This window comes from Psammomys obesus, unplaced genomic scaffold, assembly GCF_907164565.1.
Source record: "Psammomys obesus unplaced genomic scaffold, mPsaObe1.curated_primary_1811, whole genome shotgun sequence".
NCBI lineage: Eukaryota > Metazoa > Chordata > Mammalia > Rodentia > Muridae > Psammomys > Psammomys obesus.
In genome coordinates this window covers 4,315,029-4,336,443 of record NW_026590061.1, presented here as the reverse complement: position 1 = coordinate 4,336,443, position 21,415 = coordinate 4,315,029, and the positions used below count along the sequence as shown (strand labels likewise).

Genomic DNA, 21,415 nt, shown 5'->3' with positions numbered 1-21,415 from the left:
TTCTTCTTCTTCTTCTTCTTCTTCTTCTTCTTCTTCTTCTTCTTCTTCTTCTTCTTCCTCCTCCTCCTCCTCCTCCTCCTCCTCCTCCTCCTCTTCTTCTTCTTCCTTCTCTGCTGCTGCTGCTGTTCCTTCTTCCTCTTCTTTCTTCTCTTCCTCTTCTACTTCTCCCCCTCCTCCTTCTTCTCCTTCTTCTTATAACAGTAGGACTACTTTTAACTTCTTTGACTCATTGCTACCATCTCTTCAGCAGCATCTCTTCTCAGCAAGTGCCTCTCCTCAATCTCTTCCATTTCCCTAACACCTGAGATGGAGGGAGGGGATCAGCAAGGTAGTTCATGGTTACCGAAGGAAATTATGTGAAATGAAAAGAGAAACAATGTCAAGAATTAAGATGCTACAGCAAAGAAGACTTGGAGGTGTGACAGCATTCCTGTTAGACCAGGGATCAAGAACAGGCTTCCTTCTCAGGTGGGCGTATAATATTTCAGAAATACTTTAAGTTCTAAACTTAAGCAATGAACTTAACAAAATTAACTTTAAATTAACTATTTTTGTTTTGTTTTAATAAAGTTAAGCAGTATTAAACAACTCTCTGGGCTGAGCATAGTAGTTCCTGGGCTGAGCGTGGAGCTGCTGCCTTTAAGCTCAGCTTGGGGATGCTGAGGTCAAAGGAGCCATGTTACGGGACCAGTTCAGGATATGCAGCAATATCTTTCCTCAGTCATTCAATCGATCAATCAATAAAACAGTTTGTGACAACAGGATTCCATTCTGCTACAATTAGAATTCAAAAGCCGATTCCTTTTCCCTGCTTTCTTTTCTGTTTCATTAATAACACAAATCACTAACATTTCAATCCAAAATTACACCATCTCTAAGAAGTGAGCACTCCAAAAGTCTTTTGAGTAAGAACATGCTGCCCTGGCTAAATGGTTCACTCCTATAATCCCAGCATCTCTAGGCAGGAAGATCTGGAGTTCCAGGTCTGCCTGTCAACATAGTGAGTTCAAGTCCAGCCTGGACTACTTGAAATCCTGACCCACAGAAAACATTATTTCTTTATTGCAAGCAACACAGCACATGGTCTATAGTGCTAATTCATTTAGTTGAATGGATCTTCCAGTTTAAATTTCTTTAGGTTTTATTATACGTGTTTAAAACAAGCCATGTTAAATGCCTAAAGCAGAGGAAGCAGAGAGAACATTAAGTATGGCCAATCTGTGCTAGGTGTGCTCTCTCCTTTTCTCAGATGGAGAAAAGATGTAGGAATTCATTTTGCTTCACAGCAAGAAAGAAAGATGAGTTTGGGGGAAAGGTTGCATGATAAATACAAAGCCATTTTCATCCAGAAAAAGCCAGTAAATGTTTCAACAGGCTTCTATTTTTTTTAAAGAAAAAAAGTACCAAAACTACTCATTTTTTGAGCAAAAAAGAAAAAAATAATTTAGCAGTGAACACTTTCTACCTGACAGACAAAATCTGCCTTTATTTGAGCCATTAATAATACTTAGAATTGTAACCCTCTTCTCAATTTTGAGCTATTAACATTTGGTTAAACAATTCTTCTAACCCTGAGATTACTAGCCTTTAACTAGGCTTGAGGAAAACATGAATGATTGAGATGTTTAGATACTGAAGACACGGTCCTTTCAAGTTGTCAGAAAAAAAAAAAAAAAACCAAATGCAGAAGTTGTAAAAAAAAAAAATGAAAGAAATTTGTTCCAGTCCATAACTGGTCGTTTGTTGTGACATATTCAACTCATATATTACAACACCTCAGCCGTAATTACAGAAACAGCAGTTTAACTTTCGGCCATCTACAGGTTAAAAATGTCACCGTCCTTTTGTTGTGATTATTTATAAATTACTTAGAATGATGTGGCATTAGGAGCTGGGATTGGGAAGTTTGTTCTTTACAGACACAGAGGGTATACTTTTTAAGGAAATAAGAAGCTTTTTTCATTTAAGTGTGGTCTTGCCTTTTCGACAGTTGTAAGTCCACAGGGTGTGCAGGGATGATTTAAATTTTACATCAGAATTGTGACTGCACTGGACTTTCCCCCTTCTCAAGGGAGGCATTGTTCTTGCCTTTCCATAAGCAGTAGTGACAGCGGCAGACTGGAGTCATACGGTGGGCCTCTGAGTCAGCATGGAGATCGTCTCCCGAGTCTCCGTAGATGCTCAGCTCCTGTGTGTCTGCGAGCTGGGCAGACAGCACAGCCGTGCATCCCGGTGATCGGGGCAGACAGAGAAGAAGGAAAGGTCTTGAGAGGGCAGCAACTCTGTCTTCCAGGACACGCCGCAGAAGGCTTTATTAAAAATCCTTTTGAAAGGTGCCAGACCCAAACCAAACAAAAAATCCTAAGCCCCAATTTAATTTGAGAGTAGCATTTTTTTCTAACCCTGGACACACATGGCATTATGTATTCTGGTCTAGAGAAACTTGGAGGAATTTAAAAGTCAGAAGTCTTCTGGATGTTTCTGAGACATATAGGTGTCACATCTATAAATTCCTGGTTACAAGCAGTTGGGTAGGAGGGGACAGGAAAGGGCAGGAGCTCAGCACCTACTCCCAGGCAGCGCAGGCAGTGTGCTAAGACATCCATTAAAACTGCCTGTAGAATCCTCTAAACGGGGGCAATCTCGCCCTGCCATCAGCATGGCTGCTAGTGAGCCATGGTGTCTATTGTTCTATCCTTGAATGAACTCTTCAGGGAAGTGGGAGGTGTTCTGCCTCAGGTAAATGTGCTACTGTGTGTATCAGAGAGAGACTAGGAAGAAGAGAGACAACTGTATTATGTCAGGATATGTTAATAATTAATATTCTTTTTTATGGGAACATCTCAATTATGGACTGGACAACTCATTTTGGTGTAATTAAAATCAGATGCTAATTGCTCTCATTTACTACGTCATTCTAAACTATTCACTTGAAAGTTTATCTATTTTAAAGAAAAATAGAAAGTAGGAGCAAACTTCTCCTGACTTGTTAAGCTGTAAAACTGAAAGTCAAAAGGAGTATAGGGAACAGGTAGCTATTACGTCCTCAGTGAACAGCAAATCTCTTAATGGTGTGTGTCATTTTCTCAGTGTTCTCAGAAGAATGTGCTCATGTCTACCCATATTCCCATGCCATGTACTGGGGACCTTTTCAATCGCTTCTTTGCCATATTCGTCCTGAATGAAGACAGGTTTCCATTGGTGAACATCCCTGATCACATGAGTACATATACAAAACAATGACTCGGGAGGAGGAGAGGGCGCCTATCTCCGTTTACTGGCACCAATCCTCTGCAGAAATATCACTTCACTTGTTAGAATGATTAAGTCATGCTGACCTTTGCAGGATGTCAGCAAAGTGCAATAGAAAACTGAAACTAAAAAATGAATTGGTCTTTCATTATAGCCTTCTCAAGTACTGACTCCAGGAGCCCCTCCATCACCTCATCGTGTCCCCACTCCTGTTAGCTAAGCCCTGCCCCCTCACATTACTGGCCAAGTCTAAATAAATAGCAAGTTGTTCCACAATCAAAAGTGACTTATTCTGCATGTGACATGTGCATTGAAATAAAGATCTGTGGTGTGTTTAACTTATTTATCATCAAATAATGATGACGAAAATAATTAAGCAACCAGTCTAGTTTTAATCTCTTTTGTTTTCAAAGGTCATTGTGAAATCAAGAAAGTTGAACCATCTAAAGCAAACCCCTAGAGAACAACCCCACAGCAGAAAAGAGAAAGGGCTGACAATCTTTGAAACACTGTCCACTAGCTAGCCCAATGAGGAGAAATATGATGAATCTCTACCATCTTTCAAGTCCAAATAACCCTGACAGGAAGAGTCTTGGCTTTGCTGATGGTGGGCATTTTGGAAGCCTCACTCTTTTTTTTTTTTTCCCAAGTACACAGAGAATTGGTTGCAGGCTGTGTCTAGTGCAACTGAAGGGGGGGGGGGCGGCGGGGAATCACCGAAAAAAGAAACCAACGAACTAAGCAGAAATATTTGTGTTATATTCAAAACAGACGGCAAAAAGCAAATACACGTGCACACGTCTTCCAGGGACAACCTCTCTCAGCTACTGTTCAGAGAAACCGATTTGCTGAGCCATCCAGAAACTGAGGAATCTGACATTACAGTCTCAAAAATACTAAACGCCAGGAGTTCAAGCATCTATCCACTCAAACTCCCTAACAATGGAGTGTGGTCAGGGCTGGTGTCATACGACCTCCAAGCCCCCCCCCCCATTGGCCCCTTTCATGCCAAAACCTCTTTGCTTGGATGAATATGAATTCAGTCCATAAGTTTTGCTATTTTCCTACCTTGACCTCCAAACTCATTTTATGTCTTAACTATTTACCTTCTTCTCCCATTAATCTTTCTTGGTTTAACACATTCCCTGTTGTTTTTAGAAAGACACACACACACACACACACACACACACACACACACACACTCACACAGTGGTAGGGGGAAGAATAAAGCATGATTCATATTGTCACTGTGCATAGCTTAGGAATTTTAGCCCTTTCCTGTCTGTGTGAAAGAGCTATGGAGTATTAACTGATAGGATACACCTTCCCAGACCCACAACCAAAACTCAAAGTGTATGGTACACCCTGTAGAGGAAAGAGAAGTCGTAGATTTTTTTTTAATAATACTCTGGGAAGTGAAAGCACAGAAAGAGGGCAGAACCGATCTGCCCACATGGAAGGCTAATGAGGAGCTTCTTCCCAAACTCCCCTTGGTTTATATTTCAAGGGTGTCATATAGATGGTCTAAAGCACTTTTTCCCATGTCCATTGCTCCAAATTTATTTTATGCCTAAGCTCAACTACTTATGAATATTCTCCAAAACACTGTCACTCCAAGAGACACTGCTATGCTAGGCTATAATTTAGATGGTGACATCACTAAATTTGTTCTTCTTAGTTGCTAAAGTACAGTCAACAAAAAATGTTTACTCATCAACCCATGTATTCACCCACATTTCCGCACAGTGCCACAATGGGACACACAGACTCGCAGACACATGAAGGTGTTCTCTTTTTCTCTTTACAAACATGTAAAAGCCCAAGTCCATGTCAACCCCAATGCTGGAATTTTATGCTTTCAGTGCAGAGTTGGCCATTTGCGACTTTATAGGTGCTGTGTCTACCAGCTCCTCGCTCCTGCACCACTCCCCCACTGCCGCTGAACAAAGGCCCAGCTGTATAAACCAGAGAACACAGTTAAGGAATGGATAAAACAGGGAGGGCTGTCTGACATGCTGACCACTGTTGGAGCTTATGAGGATAAAGGAGCCTTGATGGAGAAAAGCAATCACCCATTGCTGCTCCCCCCTAACCTCGTTACCACATGTAGAACAGTTTTTTCCACTATCCAAACTCCCCATTCCAGTCCCCCACAACTGAAAGACCTTTGTATTCCATGAGGGCCAGAATCCTCCCCAACCTTCCCCACCCTGCTCTCCTTTTCTTTGCTCCTTTTATTTCCTAGACTTGTTTTGTTTTGTTGCTTCTGGCAAGTTTGTGGACAGATGATCAACTAGGCTCCTCAAAATCTGTTTCCCCTCGACCACTCAACCACTGTTTTTTATGGCTGAACAACCTACTCTTGACTTCAAAATAATTATTTAAGCCTAAAAATTTTAGAAGATGATACATTCTATTTAAAAATGCAAATGTGCATAATTGCGGTGAACTGAATGATGTTATCGATATAGTTCTTGCAGAAGTTTATCTGTGGACACCATAGAGTTTCTACCAACTGAGAGACGAGCCTGCAATAGTAAGAAACTTTCCCTGAAGCTGATTAATCCTTTCATAGTCCTAACCCTCGTGTGTTCAAAATCATTAAACTATGAAGACATTAACTAGGGATTCTAAGATGCACTTCCTAGTCTCAAGTTTGCTATCAGTACATACTAGATTGACATTATTTATAAAGGACCAGAGCCAAATTCCCACCAAGACTGCTACCATAACTGCATTGGTTAAAGAGTCAGCCAAACACATTAAATACCAAGGAAATCCCTGGGTCAAAGCTACCAGACATGTACAGTCAGAGATGTATCACATGCAAAGTTAGTTCTGTGCCGGGATGTCCTTTGAGGTTGGGACAAATATTTGAACATTATTAAATCCTTTATTTGCCCACAGCAGGCCCCAGAAGCAACACTGTACTTCGAGGAATGTAAAGGGATTATTCCTTTTCAGATGGGGTAAAGCCACATTCCCTCATCTATCTCTACACAGTTCTATTCAACACAAAATAGAGAGTTGACATAGAAAATAGTTTCCTTAGAGTGAAGGCTTAGTCATAGATACTTTCACAGGCTGCCTTCTTCAATTGCCCATCTCTGTGGTCGGCGTGGACAACAGCCATTCAGATTCTTACATGTGTCATGGGGAGACTTCTTTAGGGACAAGGTGAGAAATGATTGTCCAGTATTTGGTTGCCAGAAAACAAACATATCACAGTGTATTAGAAAACAACAGTACTAACCAATGTCATATCTAAGTCCTCCGAACAGAATAGAATGCAGAGGAACAATAAACTTCAAGGGAGTCCCTGCCTTTCAAAGGGAAGAAATATCTGGATATTTACTTCTATGTTATCACAACCTTTCCACCGTCCCTCTGCTTACCACAACTGGCCCTCCAGACACACACACAGATAAACCAGGAAACTAGCCATTATTTAGAATGTTCTTACAAAACACAGAAAGTCAGTAAGCTGAAAAATTAAGCTAAAACTATGACATCATATAAACACACTTTTCCCCTGCCAAGAAAAGGATCATGAGAAATATGCACACATGTCCACCCAGAACTGCTCACCAAAAGTATTCAACAGCATCATTCAGAGCAGCCAACACTATGGAAACAGCACAAGGATCTATCAGATGATAAATGGAAAAAAATGTGATGTGTACCATCAAATGTTATTTTTGAAACAAATAGGAGTGACGTACTGATGGATGCTGAAAGACACAGGAACCCACATAGCACTGTGTCACGTGATAAAATCTGATCACTAAAAATGAAATATTTTATGTGAAATGTCCAGAATAGGTAACTTTATACAGAAAGAAAACTAGGGTTTGGCTAAAAGGAAGAGGAGTGGCAGAGAAGGGCAAATGTCTGCTGATGATAGAAGACGTCATCAAGAGGGATGGACACTGTGAATTTAGACTGTGCTTATACAAGGAACTTACAGGTATAAGGAATTGTGACTATGAGTTATATATTAAATATATACACTTTGTGGCATGTGAATTATATTTCAAACAAACAGTATTTTAAAATACTACTTTGAAACCTCCTCTGTAGTCACTATTGTCTTCATTTCACCTACAGAAAAGGGATTAGGGACATTTCATAGGCTGAGTAAATTCTCCTGGTGAGAATGTGGTAGCGCTAAAACTTGGAGGTGACTTGGCTCTAACTACAGTAGTCCCACGTATCATGCATTTATTTGGCTTTCCATTTCAGTTTCAAATGCTCACTATCAACCATAGTTTGAAAATATTGAATGGAAAAGTCCAGGAGAAAGCAACTCAAAAGTTTAAGACACTGTGCTGCTCTGGTTCATGTGAAGACGCTTCTCTTACTTGTTCCACAGTCTCAGATGGGAAGCCTCCCTCCCCACGGCAAGCCCGTAGTACAGACCAGCATGTCAGTCATTTAGCATCCATCTGGGCTTGCAGATTGACAATGTCATGATATTCATGGTCAAGCAGGCTTCACCCAGTCACTTTGTACTACACCAGGGTGCCTGCACTTCCTCACCATCTTTACCTCATCAGGCAGACCTTGGGCCATGCCACATCATCCCAGCTGGAAGGATGAGAGAAGTGGTCCCGCACCCTGAGGAAGCAAGTGGCCCCCGATCTGCCCAGTTGTGTTTGGATTGTTCTGTTGTGGTGGATGATTCTTCTTAATCTCTTCCTTTGCCTAGCTAACCAGTTAAACTTTAGCATAGGTATACACAGCTAGAAAAATAAACAGTGTATGTGGGCTGAGAACCTAAGAGTCCTTGATTGTACATCCCATGGATACGGCTATGTACTGAATCATTATTTATTTCATTGTCAGTTATAAATGAGGTATAGAACAGCTTCTCATAAGGGAACTTAAATATGTGCCTTACCTTTGGTTTTCTAATGGTGGTGGGAACCTATAAACGAGACCCGAGAGTCACAGCTTATTGGGGTTACAAATTCTGTCTCAAAACAATGGCACAGCTAATTCTCCAGTGAGATACCAATGTGTTCAATTCTATTACACTCCTTTCAATGCAAGCTGTGGGTGGGCATGGTAGGTAAGTCTTCATTGGGTAAATGTTTCTCCTCTACCTTTACCATTACAGTCCTTCAATGCACTTTCTTTGAATGCCAATTGTGTACTGATAAAGTTATCTACTAAAGCCAAGATAAAATATCTCATTGCAACTGCCATGCATGACACATGTCCCCAGGGAGAGTACCAAATTTTAATCCTAACTCTTACTAATTTTTCCCTTTAAATGAGGATTATTTTCTCCCAGCCAGAATCTTCATCAAGGGAAAGTCAAATTCCAGCTTCTTTCTTTAGCCTCAAGCCCATCTTTGTGAAGTTAGGAAACTTCTAAGAAGGTCGTAATCTCTGCAGATAGCTTCTGCCACCACATCAGCAATGACCGTTAAACATGAGTCCTCGCTTCACAGCCCACGAATTAGTCATTTCTTATTTATTTTTATAATTGTTTTTTATGCCAGCTATATAATCAAATTACAACAAATTATGTTTCAGATTATAAGGGAAGGAGAGCCGATGAGCTGAAGGTGTTTTGAAATGTGTTCAAAATAACTTTTGCAAATGTTTCTGTCACATGATCCTCCACTGTTAACAGTCTATGATGAGTTCCATGATGTTTCCCCTCATCATGGTGTTGTCATGGGATTCTGAATTAATTTAGGACAATTCAACACTGGTTTTCCTGAGCAAGAGAAACTTCCAACCAATTTAGACTTGGGGTTTTCTTGAGGTCTGTCTAGAAGCAAGTATTTCCCATTTTTACTTTTTAAAAGCTACCTTAACTTTGTCATAGCACAAGGAAGAAAGAAAAGTAAAAAGTATGCATAGACAATGGGGAAACAGCAATAAATTCACACAACAAACAGAGCGTATGCAGCCTAAGAACCTAAATGGCAGCCATTTAATAGTCTCTTTCCTAATTCAATGCCTTGTTTTAAGAATCCTTAAAAGTCCTTGGCTTAATCTTGTGTCACCTCTAATTTAGCCTAAATCTCATGCTGTAATGAGTAATCTACCTAAAGGTCCAAGAGTTCAGTACAAAACTTTATATTTTGGGACTCTACCCGAGTTATGGAGACCCATTGAGTAGATTTTTCACACCAGAGACTTCTTAACCCAAATCACAGGTGTTTCCTATCATTCTGAAAATTTGCACTCTTACTCACTCCCAAACCCAACATCAGATCTACTGTGCAGCAAAATAACGGAGGCTGATCTCTGGGGATCATTTCAGAGAATGTGTGTGGTAAGGCTAATTCAGGTAGAGTCCCCTGTCTGCCCATCAGGCCACATGCCCACATTCTTGACCACGCTCAGACGTCTCCTGCTGTAGAAAATATAAGGATGGTGTTGTGTTTGCTTTGAGGGCTTCAAGAGAACCTGTAAGTGCGCACACACGGCGCCAAGCACCAGCCATAATTATTAACTGTTATCTGCATTCCCATTGCCGTTATTTGGAATTGAACTGGAGTGAATCTCATTTAAGCCACTCAGCAGGAAAGCACAGGTCGAGACAGGAGATGAAATTCTAATTAGCTATGACAAGCCATCTGTGTTTAATAGAACCCACCCTTTGAAAAAGAGTCAAGAGTGACTTTAATATTTCTATTCAGCCAAAATTTTCACTTTTGAGTGGAAAACACAAGAAACAAAAAGCCTTAGAATACATTGTGCATGGCTAAAGTTTCTGAGTCACGCGGGAAAAGTAAGTAACCAAAGCGGTGGACAGAGCTGTAGAGCATTCTGGGTCCTCAACTCAATTAACTTTTAAAATGAGTTGACAAAAATTACTTCTGTCCACCAAGAACCATGGTGGGGTTTTGGTTTCTACCAAAGTACCAGAGCTCTGTGCCATCGTGACGCAAAGTAGGCTCCTGGGACCTAGGGATTCTTTCCAACCAATGTGTGTAAAACCTCCACCTGCTTCTCAGGGTGAGGCTAACTGTCCTGAGGAGGAAAGGTTAGGATGGCTAAGTTTCCAGCTTTGGATGGAAGTGGCCTTTCACATAAAGCGTCTTCCTCAGCTGGTGTGCAGGACTGAAGAGGAAGCAAGGGCTCCCTGCTCCGAAGAGCAGGGGGCTGAGGATAACCATGCTGTGTCCACCAGGCTGGTCCTCAGGGCCTAAGCAAATCAATGACTTGAAGTTCGCTCATCTTCATACATGACATTTTGAAGGGCTCTGAGGACTTTGAAATTAACACTTATTTTACATTGCCTATTATGCTAAAGCCATAAAAATATAAGAATTTTTGTAAACGGAACTAAGAAGTTTCAGTTCAATCCCTGTCAGTGCTGCAATATGAAAAAGGACTGGATCTAAACAAATTCTCCACTTCCCTATGACTTATCTGTCCTGGGCACAGCCCTTCCTCAAACACCCAGGTTGCTTACTAAACAAACATATATGTCTGCTAACACTCTGCCCTAACTAGCATTATCACTGCTGTGATGAATCACTATGACAACAACAACCTGAGGAGGAAAGGGGTTATTTGGCTTAAACGTCCACATCACTGCTGGGCCAAGGAAGTCAGAACAGGAACTCAAACAGCAGGAAACCTGGAGGCAGAAGCTGATGCAGAGGCCATGGAGGGGTGCTGCTCACTGGCCCATTCCCTCTGACTTGCTCAGCCTGCTTTCCTATAAAACCCAGAAATCACCAGCACAAAGGTGGCACCACCCACAATGGGCTGGGCCCTCCCCCATCAATCACTAATTAAGAAAATGCTCTCCAAGCTTGCCTACAGCTTGATCTTATGAAAGCATTTTCTCAACTGAAGTTCTCTCTCAGATTATGTTAGCTCGTGTCAAGTTGACATAGACATATCTAGCACACACTCCAGGAGACAACATTTGAGCTAGAATGCTCTATCAGCCATTGGCCAGAGAACATCAACAAAAAAACGCAGAGGACCCAGGTAGATTTTTATGGCTACCACAGGGGAGAATAAAAGGGCAGACTGAAATAACACCTATTTCAGTCTGCAGAGATGGCAAGTTAGCTTCAATGTCACCAGTTCCCTGCCATATGATCCAGACCCCTGCTCACAGAGTATTCAGGAACTATTCAGAATTAATAAGCATTGCTGTCAGTGGACCATCAGGAAACGGAAACCCTCACTCATATTATGTAAATAATATGTGTAAACATAAGATCAAGTAAATAACGGCAATCTAAGTGGAATTAACACTTCCATGTTAGAAATACTGTTTGGATTGCAAATGGGGTAATGTATGTTTTATAACAAATAATCAACGGAACCATTGTTGTCCATGGAAACCAATGGAGCATTATCAGAATTGTATTATTAGAATTCCCAATGTGATACAATGGGCGTGTATCCTAGTACAACTCAAATTCTAAACATTTTTACCAGTTTCTCTGATTGAAAATTTCTATCAGAAAAATTTAAATCCCTCACTCCACCCAAACAAAATGGCTGTTGAAAGTTTGTCGGGGTATCTCCAGTGCTGTCTGCAGCACACAGCCTCTTTACAGACTGAGAAAGGTGCTGGAGTGGTTGTGCTCTATTTTCCTTCAGAACAGAAACTAAACTGTTCGTGGAGGGCCTGCTCTGTGTCAGGCGCCCTGCTGTATGGAGGGCACACCCACACCATCCCCTAGACGACGGAGTGACACGTCAAGCTGACAAGGAGAACTGGTTAAGAAAGAATGCCTGCTCCAGGGTACGACGACTTCTGGGTGACTTAATCACCCAGATGGGAGACAGACAGATGACAGACAGATGACAGACATCCACTGGAGTGCTGCATACAAGGTTGGGACGTCCATCCCAAAAGGCAGAGCAGTTCATCACAGTTCTTTCTACACAGTTTTCTCCTTTGTTTCCGTAAAAAGCAGGATGTCTCGGGGTTCCTATGATGTTGTGTGTCCCAATGACTGACATAATTTAACCCACCGAGCACGTTGTGGTGACTAATGGAATTTTGTCATTGAGATCTTTAGTGGCCTAAGGTGAGCAGAGAAAGTGCTGGCAGATGAAGCTTTTAATTCAACTCTAAGGAAGGCTGAAGATGAGAACCAATTGACTGGCATGTACTATGTGATTACACAGTTCACGATGTGGCTGCTGATGGTCCAAGTGTTAAATAGTCCTCAGTGTCTAATCCCTCATTCTCAAGGATAAGGTTCCAAAAGCTGGCATACAGCTCTACATGCAGTACAACTGAGAACAGGGATAGACTAGAAATTTATAACCTTCCTTTACGCTTTTATTTTTTTTAAAGACAGGGTCTCCCAATGTAGCCCTGGCTGGCTACATAGACAGATGTTAAATGCCATAGACTAGCATTAAACACATAGAAATCAGCCTGCCTCTTCCTCCCCAGGCCTGGGCTTAAAATGCTAATGTCTTTTATCTAAGACAATTTTTTTCTTTATGGGAACTATGTTAAAAATCATGGCTTCTGAGAGCCAGCATGTGGTACAAGACCATTCTGTGACTGGGAGCTTGCTTTCCCTCACTGAAGGCTATGCCTCCCTCTATGAGGGACTGGCAGGAAGCCTGAAGTCCACATCTGAAATACCCCAGCCTACCAAGCATCAAATTTTATATATATATATATATATATATATCCAAAGAACCAATGAGATGGCTCAGTGGATAAAGGTGGTTGCTATCGATCCTGATGACCTGAATTTAACCCCTGGGACCCATGTAACAGAAGATAAGAACTGACTTCCGGGAGTTGGCCACCACACACTTGCTCTAGTGTGTGTCCCTGTGTGCATATTTGTACAGAGACACATATACAAACAAACAAATAAACAAATAAACTCTTAGGTACAAGGGATTGGATTATTCTGAACTTCTGCTACATTTGATCGATTTTTTTTAAACATGAGGTTGCATGAGGTCACAGGAGTACATCCTCTATGACCTCATGGCTTTCAGGGCTAGCTGATGGTTCAAGGTAACCAACCCATCCAAATACTAAGAAAATCCAAACCTCTGGATTGTTTGTGAGCACTTCCCCTAATTCTAAACATTAGCATAATCAAAAGGCATAAATGCCCACAGACATCCTAGCAATTATATACCCACAACAGAGTGTTTGATATCAGCACCCTCCCAGCAGCTCTGAAGATGCGTGGTTCTTTTATCTGTAATTCTTTATTTAAATGTGGTAGAAAAAAATATAGCTACTACTCCTTACACGGAGTCTAACATAACATGGTAAGACTGTCCCTCATCTCTGTCACCTCCTTCCTGCCTTCGCATCTGGTCTTCATGATAATCCAGCAGACAGGCACTTCACCCTGGCTCATAGCTTGGGAATCCAAGATGTGGAGGGCGCCCTTAAAATCCTGCACTGAGTGACTAACAGCTCAGACCCCATGCTTTTTACCACTCTGTTGCACATCTTCATGGCCTGTCTGGAAGACAGAGGCTCCATTTGACAGAAAACAAACATAGCAGTAAATAAGTAAATAAATAAATAAGCAAACAAATAAGTAGAAATAAAAAATCTAGAACAGCCACTTGTCCTACTCAAGAATGAGGGAGACTAGAAAATATAGGTTAGGCTCTAAAACAGACTGTTGGGGTTCATGTTTCTTATACTCTTATACTGGACACAAAGATGGTCCCAGAAAGTCATATGGACGTCATTAGTGGACTCGGGAGCAGCAGGCCAGCTGTCCAGTGTCAGTACCAACTACACTGGTATTTTCCGTTAACAGAGGCCTCACTTACAGCACATTTGCTTATCTGAAGTAGTTTGATCCTCTTTGCTGGGTCAAAATATTTAATCTATTCATTTGTCTGTTAGCTCAGCTCCTTGCTAGAGTACCTCTTTCATATGTATATGCATGCATACATACCTCTCACACAATAATACACACACATATGTAACTAAGATATAATAAAGAGAAAATTGCCAATACAAAGACATAAAAATAAATGTTTTTAATGACTTGCCATTTAGTTTTAGTTTAGCTGCAATACAATATTTCCTAATTTTCAGAGGTTTGTAAACCAGTTAGAAACGTCTCTCAGCGCACTTCATTTCAGCAACAAACTTTATCACGTTCCTGTAGAATTTAGGTGTTCTGGTTCCTACATAGAATGTTCCAGAGAAATAACTGGCTGCCTCATCAAACTCAGTTCCCATTGGATCATGACATTTCTCCTCTAGCTCGGTCCCTCTGCCTTCTGACCCACAGGCTGCACTGGAAACGGAGCATCGTAATGTTAGTGCTGTGAATCTCAGGAAGAGCAGAAAGAAAATAGAAAAAAAAAGGACTGGGCAGCTGAGGATTGGCCTTCCACGAAATGTGCCTGCCCTCAACTAAGCTGGAGAAGCAATCAGCTAGGAAACAATACCTGCTGCCACATTTTCATAGTAAATGTGTTTAATGTGAATTCTTGTGAATTTTGTTTTGTTGTTTTATGAAGCTGGATCACATATACCCCAGGCTGACCTCTTATCATTGTGTAGCTAAGGATGACCTGGAACTTCAGATCCTGAGTCCTGGCTTACAGGCCTGCCCAGGGAGCTTTATGCTTTCATGCAGATGGAACACAGGGTTCCGTGAAAACTGGGCAAGTACTCACCCATATTTCAGGCCCTTCACAATCAGGGCATTTAAGGGCATCAACTATGAACTAGGAGAATTCAGAATGCAAGTTTTCTCTTCAAGAGGGGCTCTGTTTATTAGTGACGCCCACCAAGGGTAGGAGCAGGTATGGGCCACAGGTCCTAAGCTTGCATGTCTGATGTACAAAATCCTTACTTTGTCATACTCCTGATTGTCTCCAACACTGATTTCATTAATGTAGTCAGAAACAGTTCCGTTATCCAATTCTCCTACTTACTACACTTTTTCAAAGCGACCTTAGGTTAAAATAGGCTGCGTCCTGCCAGAGAGGCCTAATAAAGGAGTATAAAATAATCACCAGAGCAGAGCGTCAATCAGAGGAGGCTGATCATGATTCAATAAAGGCATTTGAGAAACCTCAAATTTCCGTTCATAAGTAGAATTCAAAGCAGCTGTTCAACCCTTGCAAAATGCCCGCTGTAGGAATAATAATAAAAAAATGCAAATATGAAAGCAGAAAAACTATTTCTCTGAGGCCTCAAAGTTGATATGACCTTAAAAAATTAGTCCAAAGACACAGTTTTACATTTTCATACTATGCCACAGACTGAAAAAAAAAAAAAAAAAAAAAAAAAAAGAGTATTCCAAGTATTCCAGTATTGGGTCCTCTGTTTTTAGACAAGAAACAGAGGCGTTTCCTTTAGAAGCAAAGGTCTTAGGGGACATGTCTGTCACAGCAGTTATTTTCTGTCTCACTTGTTGGCAAACTTACATTTCAAAACAACAACAAAAACGAGCCTCCTCGGCTCTCTGTAAACCAAGGAGGTAGAAACAAAAAATATTTCAAAGCAAGAAAGCAAACAGACTGTAAGGACTGAAACTCAGACCAAAGGCATCTGCTCTCCAACTCGCACTGCCGCCCAGCCTTCCTACAATCTTACAGATTTTCCTGGGAGATGTTGCCGTTTTAGCGTTGTTTTTCCCGGAGTTCTGGCAATGCCCATCACTGCAGGCAAAGCGGCAGAGCCACCAGCAAGATCCAAACCGGAAGCGAGAAAAGCTGTTCTGTCTTTTCCTTCCCTCAACTCCATTACTGATTTATTTTTTCCAAAGTAAAACTCCCTCACTCTATCCAAAACGGCAATCACTGCCTTTCAAGCTTGTAAGAAATTGTTTCAAAGAATAAAAAGCGATTGATTGTAGCCTGAACCACTAAAAGATGTGCTACTGAAAACACAGAACAAATTTCTTCTGGGTTCTCAGTTTTGTCAGACAGGAAGCAAGTGAGTGTGTGGTTTTTTGTTTTGTTTTTTTTTAAATAAAAGACCAAAGAGACCTTTGTTCTGGCCCCTAGCATACCTCCTCCTGAATTCCACCCAGTGTGGTGGTTGCCAGCACAGCTTCCTGTTCAGCCTTGATTAAAAAAGAAAAGAGAAGAGAAAGAAAATAACAGCAAAGAACCAAATCTCTAATACATTCTCCCATTGATTACCAATCTATCATTCAGCATGCAAAAATATTTCTGAGATGCTTTTGAAATTCAACACACTTACAGAGGATATAAATTCCCATCCCTCTTAAATGGAGCATTGACAGCCCACAAAATAAACCTGGATTTGGTATAAAAACAAAAACAAACAACAAACAAACAAAACTACCACCATCAGAATAAAGAAAGTATTTGTGTAAAATACAAATATGCAGAAAGGACGTCTGTTTATACTCATGGTCATTGTGACTTACAAATCTCTCTCTCTCTCTCTCTCTCTCTCTCTCTCTCGTTTTCTACATTTGCTTTGCTCAACTTTAGTGAGAAGCAGACTGGAGACGATGGTCCCACAGAGAAAGTAAAACCCTGGAGGCACTGTTCCCCCCCGTATCAAAGGATGACACTGGTCACATACGTGGCACACTGAAGACACTCAGCGACCGGCACAGCCACGGTGACCTCTAACATCTGATATACGCGGTAGGTAATTCTGGGGCACTGATATTGTGTGTGGTGTGGGGAAATGAAGACAGAGGAGCCTTTACTTACACTCTCACAAGCTTGTGCATGGAAACTCTGCTCAAACCCGTGGTTTCAGAGGAAAGGGAAGAGGGAGAGTGGCATAAACCTCTCCCTATTCCGTCAAGGGAAGTGCCTCAATCGGTAATGAGATATCAATTGATATTTGATGTAACATAAATAAATGCATACACACAGCTAATAAGCAAATAAACTTAGAGTAGCTATTCACGGGTACAGGCGGGAACTGACAGACGAAATAACCAGGTGTTAACCTGAGGAAGTGTACATCCTTGAACTCAAGATGTGCCCAGCACTACCACAGGGGAAGAGCGAGCACTGCAGGAAGCCCAGAAGCCAGGAGGGGCACCACACCAAGACATGCATGAGCCTAGACCCTGTGCCCAGGCTGTGCTCCAGTGCAAAGGCTCACTCCCCCGAGCACACAGATGTTCAGCTGTGCCGCTGTGGTCCCAATAGGCTCTTCCTAACCCCAAGCTCTTCCTACTATGCTCCAGTGTTCCTGTTGAGTGTTCTCTCTACTCTTCACCAAGTGCTCAACAGCATTTTGGATCTCTGGGTCTCCACCTTCAGTCTTTGTCTCCCCTGAGTTGCTATGGCAATCTGGGTCTGTGTTACTTATTATGGGCATCAGGACAACATAGCCTGTGGTATTTATTTACATAATTCTACTTTTCACATGATAGGATCAGAATGAGGATTCTCCTCCATCCTTTTCCATAAATGTTGATGAAATTCGCTTAGAGGTTTTGAATCTGGTGAACAAATAATTGTCAGGTTGTACTGAAATAAAACCTGAGGCATGCTCATATTTTCTTTTAAAAATTCATTTTTATTGGAGAAAGAGAGAGAGAGAGAGAGAGAGAGAGAGAGAGAGAGAGAAAGGTGGAAGAGAAATGTTGGGCATGTGCCTGTGGAGACTACAACATGGTGTCAGATTCCCTGGAGCTGGAGTCACAGGTGGTCTAAGCCTCCTGATGTAGGTGCAAGGGACAGAACTCCCAGCATCCTCTGCAGGAACAGCACATGGTCTTTCCTGCGAAGTATTTCTCAGCCTGTATTTTCTTACAGTCATCTTTCTAATGTAGAGGACTTTCAAAAGCAACAGTGATGTCCCCTAAACTTTTCTCAGAGATGAAGTGGCATGATAGGCAGCAGGTGATTGCTTTCTTCATATTGGATACAGCTGTGGGCACTGCTTCCTTGGGTAGCAAAGTAAGTTAGAGGCCCAAGGACACCTCTTGGGCAAAAAAGATAATTCAACTCACAAATAACAACATTTTACATAATTTAACTAATTAGGATAAAATTTTGTGTAAACACCAAATATGCTAATGTCTTTTCTTCCCAATTTTTTTAGCACTTTGTGTGTATACCTGTGTGGGTGTGATTGTGTGTGTGTGTGTGTGTGTGTGTGTGTGTATGAGTGTCCGTCCACATTTATTTTGAGACAAGGCACATTGCTGACCTGGAGCTAGCCTGATGAGGCTAGACTGGTTCGCTAGCAAGGTCAGGGATCACTCCTAGGCCCTGTGCTAGGATTACAAGGGAGCATCATCACGCCTGGCTTTTCCTGTGAGTTCTGGGAACTGAACTTTCACAAGTTCTTTGCAAGCTCTTTATACACTGAACAATACCCTTATCCTTCTTTTGACATTTCTTATACCACTACAGAATGAATAAATACTTACTAAAATACATATTTAAAAAAATTCTAAATTTACAGGAATTCACAAATAAATATAGCAGAGTATTATTGATTTATTCATTTATAAAAACATGTATATCTGTATGTATGTATATGATATATATGTGTGCATACACATATACATGGTGCATATACATATACACAGTACGCAATACATCATTGCTGCTGACGTTAGCCTACCTCAACAAGATCAACATTTTCAAACTTAAAGCAAAGCTTGGTCAAGCTGGTATGTTTAAACCCATCTAGTTTTCACTTTAAACCTCCTTTATTCTTGTCTCAAGGAAATCCAGGTCCTTTCCACGCACCATGCCAATAAACGCTCATGGCTACGCTACCATGGGCTTGAGCTTTTCTAATTATCGTGTCAGTGTTACATTATATTGTAGCCACAAACCACAGGTGACAACCTCACACACCAGCACGACGCTCTGCCTCCGTGTCACTGTGAGGACTAGGGACGTTTCAAACACTAAGAAAGTCATACAACGTCTTGATAAAACTATGCGAATTATATGTGAATTATTTTAACGAACGACATTACTTTTACTGAAGAGTGAATGGCACATCTGTGCCATTCTTGGCATCTCTCAAACAGGGATTCATGGCTCTCAAAGGTGGTTCATGGCTCAGCTACCTGCACCATGTACCCGAAACTGCTCCACTTCTCAATAGCAAGAGAAACTAAGAAATATAGTTGGAAGTGTGATGATGTGCAATGGGACACTCTGAAGCCACGATGAATATGAAGATGGGCGATGAAGTCAAGCAAACGGTTGGTGGCTCTCTGTAAAGAAAAGCCACTGCGCAGCGCTGCTTCCCCACCTCATCTGCAAGGTTTTCTCCACGTGACCGTGTTGTGCTGCTTCAGAATGAGTTTCCTATGTGACAAACAATGTCACCCAAAGAGATCTGTGTGAAAATCATTCATTGATTTTTATTATTATTATTTTCCTTTTTTGAGACAGAGTTTCATCACCACATAGCCCTGACTGTCCTAAGACTTGCTACATAGACCAGGCTTGAACTCAGAGTAGATTTCCTGCCATTGAGGATGCCACCATGCTCAGTGACTCTTTAGCATTGTTGAGGAAGTGATATAAATTTTGTTTATCCCATTCATTTTAATAGCATGATCTCAGAAACACACTGACAGACTCCATGTTTGGCTGTATAATTCTGACACTGTCTCATGTGCTTTGCTGTTTTGCTGAAACCCCAGGACAACCAGAAAAAAACTAATGGTGAAAATTAAAATCGATTAGAAAGGAGAGTCACAGGGCACCTGTCAGTTAGGATGTGTGCTGCTAGCAGCAACCAACACCCTGTTCCACCCTGCTTGTTCTTGAGGACAGGCTTAGTAAGGAGAATGACAGGCTGTAATGGGACTTACCCCATACTGGTAATTAGCCTGGTATTAGCCATAATCATATGTTTCTTATTACGTCTTGTATTAGATATGGCAAAATACAGAATGGGATCCCCCAGTCTCCATCTCTTGACTCTCTGCACAGTACTTCAGTTTTATAGCCAATGGTAAGCCCTCACATACAAAAATGGCTTCTCTCATCAAATGAATAATTAGAGGAAGCCACCCTGAGAAAGTCTGATTCCTTTTTTACTCTGCAGAGCTGGGTCTCTCACATGCTAGGTGGGTGCTCTAAAGCTTAGCTAATGGCCAAGCTTCTCTGGTTTTTTGTCTCTCATTGGACTTCTAACACATGAGTCTGGAAGGACAGAAGAGGAACGCCTGCTTTTCATGGTAATCATGTTCATGTGAGCCGACACAGCATCCTAGCAACTCCTGGCTTCAACCTGTTTTTAATCACTGTTTCCAAGAGGACACCTGAATCTCAGCATGAGTCAAGGGGAAAAAAAGACCAATTGTCCCCTCCCCACTTCCTCAAAGTATCAAGTTGCATCTCTAACTATTGACACGTATACTTCTGACCCACAACAAGATCATAAAAGAGTCCAGACGTGTTTTGGAAGGTGTAACGCAGTATGGGTGAGGTGGCCATTGAGCCTGCCTACCCAGAGACAGAGATGCCTGCAGAGTACAAGTCTTCCCAACACCAGAGGACAGGGGGTCCTACAACATCCATCCCAGAGCACTGGTTGTCACATGCCGGAAACTATCTCACAGTGTCTGTCTCTCATCCTCCGTAAAAGGGTGAAAAGAAACAAAGGATCTAGCTTACACAAATCAAGGCTAAATTAGAACAATCAGCTCAAGAATTTCACTTTCCAAAGTAGACAGCACCTGCTTTGTTTGTCCAGAACTATTTAGTCTAGGTTATGTGTCTGAGCATTCTAAGTTTTTAGAAGGGCTGGGGAGATGGCACAGTGGGTAAAAGTGCTCACTGTGCAAGCTAAGCAACTGAGTTAGGCTCCCCAGAGCCCACATCAGGCCAAGCAATAGAGCACACATCTGTAAACCCAGAACCCCTATGTTGGGATGGGAGACGAAGACAGGAGAACACGCAGGAGCTCATGAGCCAGCTAACCCTGTGTACCTGCTAACAAACAGCAGGCGATCCCATCTCAAACAGGCTGGGGTGAAGATACACACTCTTCGCCAACCTCTGTCTTCCACGTGTGTGCCGTGGCCACTCTCATGCCTGCAAACATGAACACATACACTCCTCAAAAGTCCTTATAGATTGACAATCTTCCTTTCACTGCCCCTGAAGGCATAGCAACTGCTTTGTCCTCACCCAACATAAGCTGCCCAGACTCAAGGACAAAGGCTCTGGTCCTGCCTAGGGATAAAGAGGGGCCATGCTTCCTCTGGAAGTCTGTCTCTCGGCTGAAAAA

General features: G+C 41.7%; 1 protein-coding gene across 7 annotated transcripts in view; it reads right to left on the bottom strand.

The window, feature by feature from the left end:
- The window catches only part of Sox5 (SRY-box transcription factor 5), a 367,386-nt gene that overhangs the window by 324,142 nt on the left and 21,829 nt on the right, over positions 1-21,415 (bottom strand). The window contains exon 1 of one of the 7 annotated variants that reach the window (XM_055605655.1): positions 21,115-21,173. The exons of the other annotated variants lie outside the window; for them this stretch is intronic. The gene's annotated coding sequence lies outside the window, so the exon portion shown is untranslated. Of the gene's footprint in view, positions 1-21,114; positions 21,174-21,415 lie in introns of those variants that run through there. 7 annotated transcript variants of the gene reach the window in all.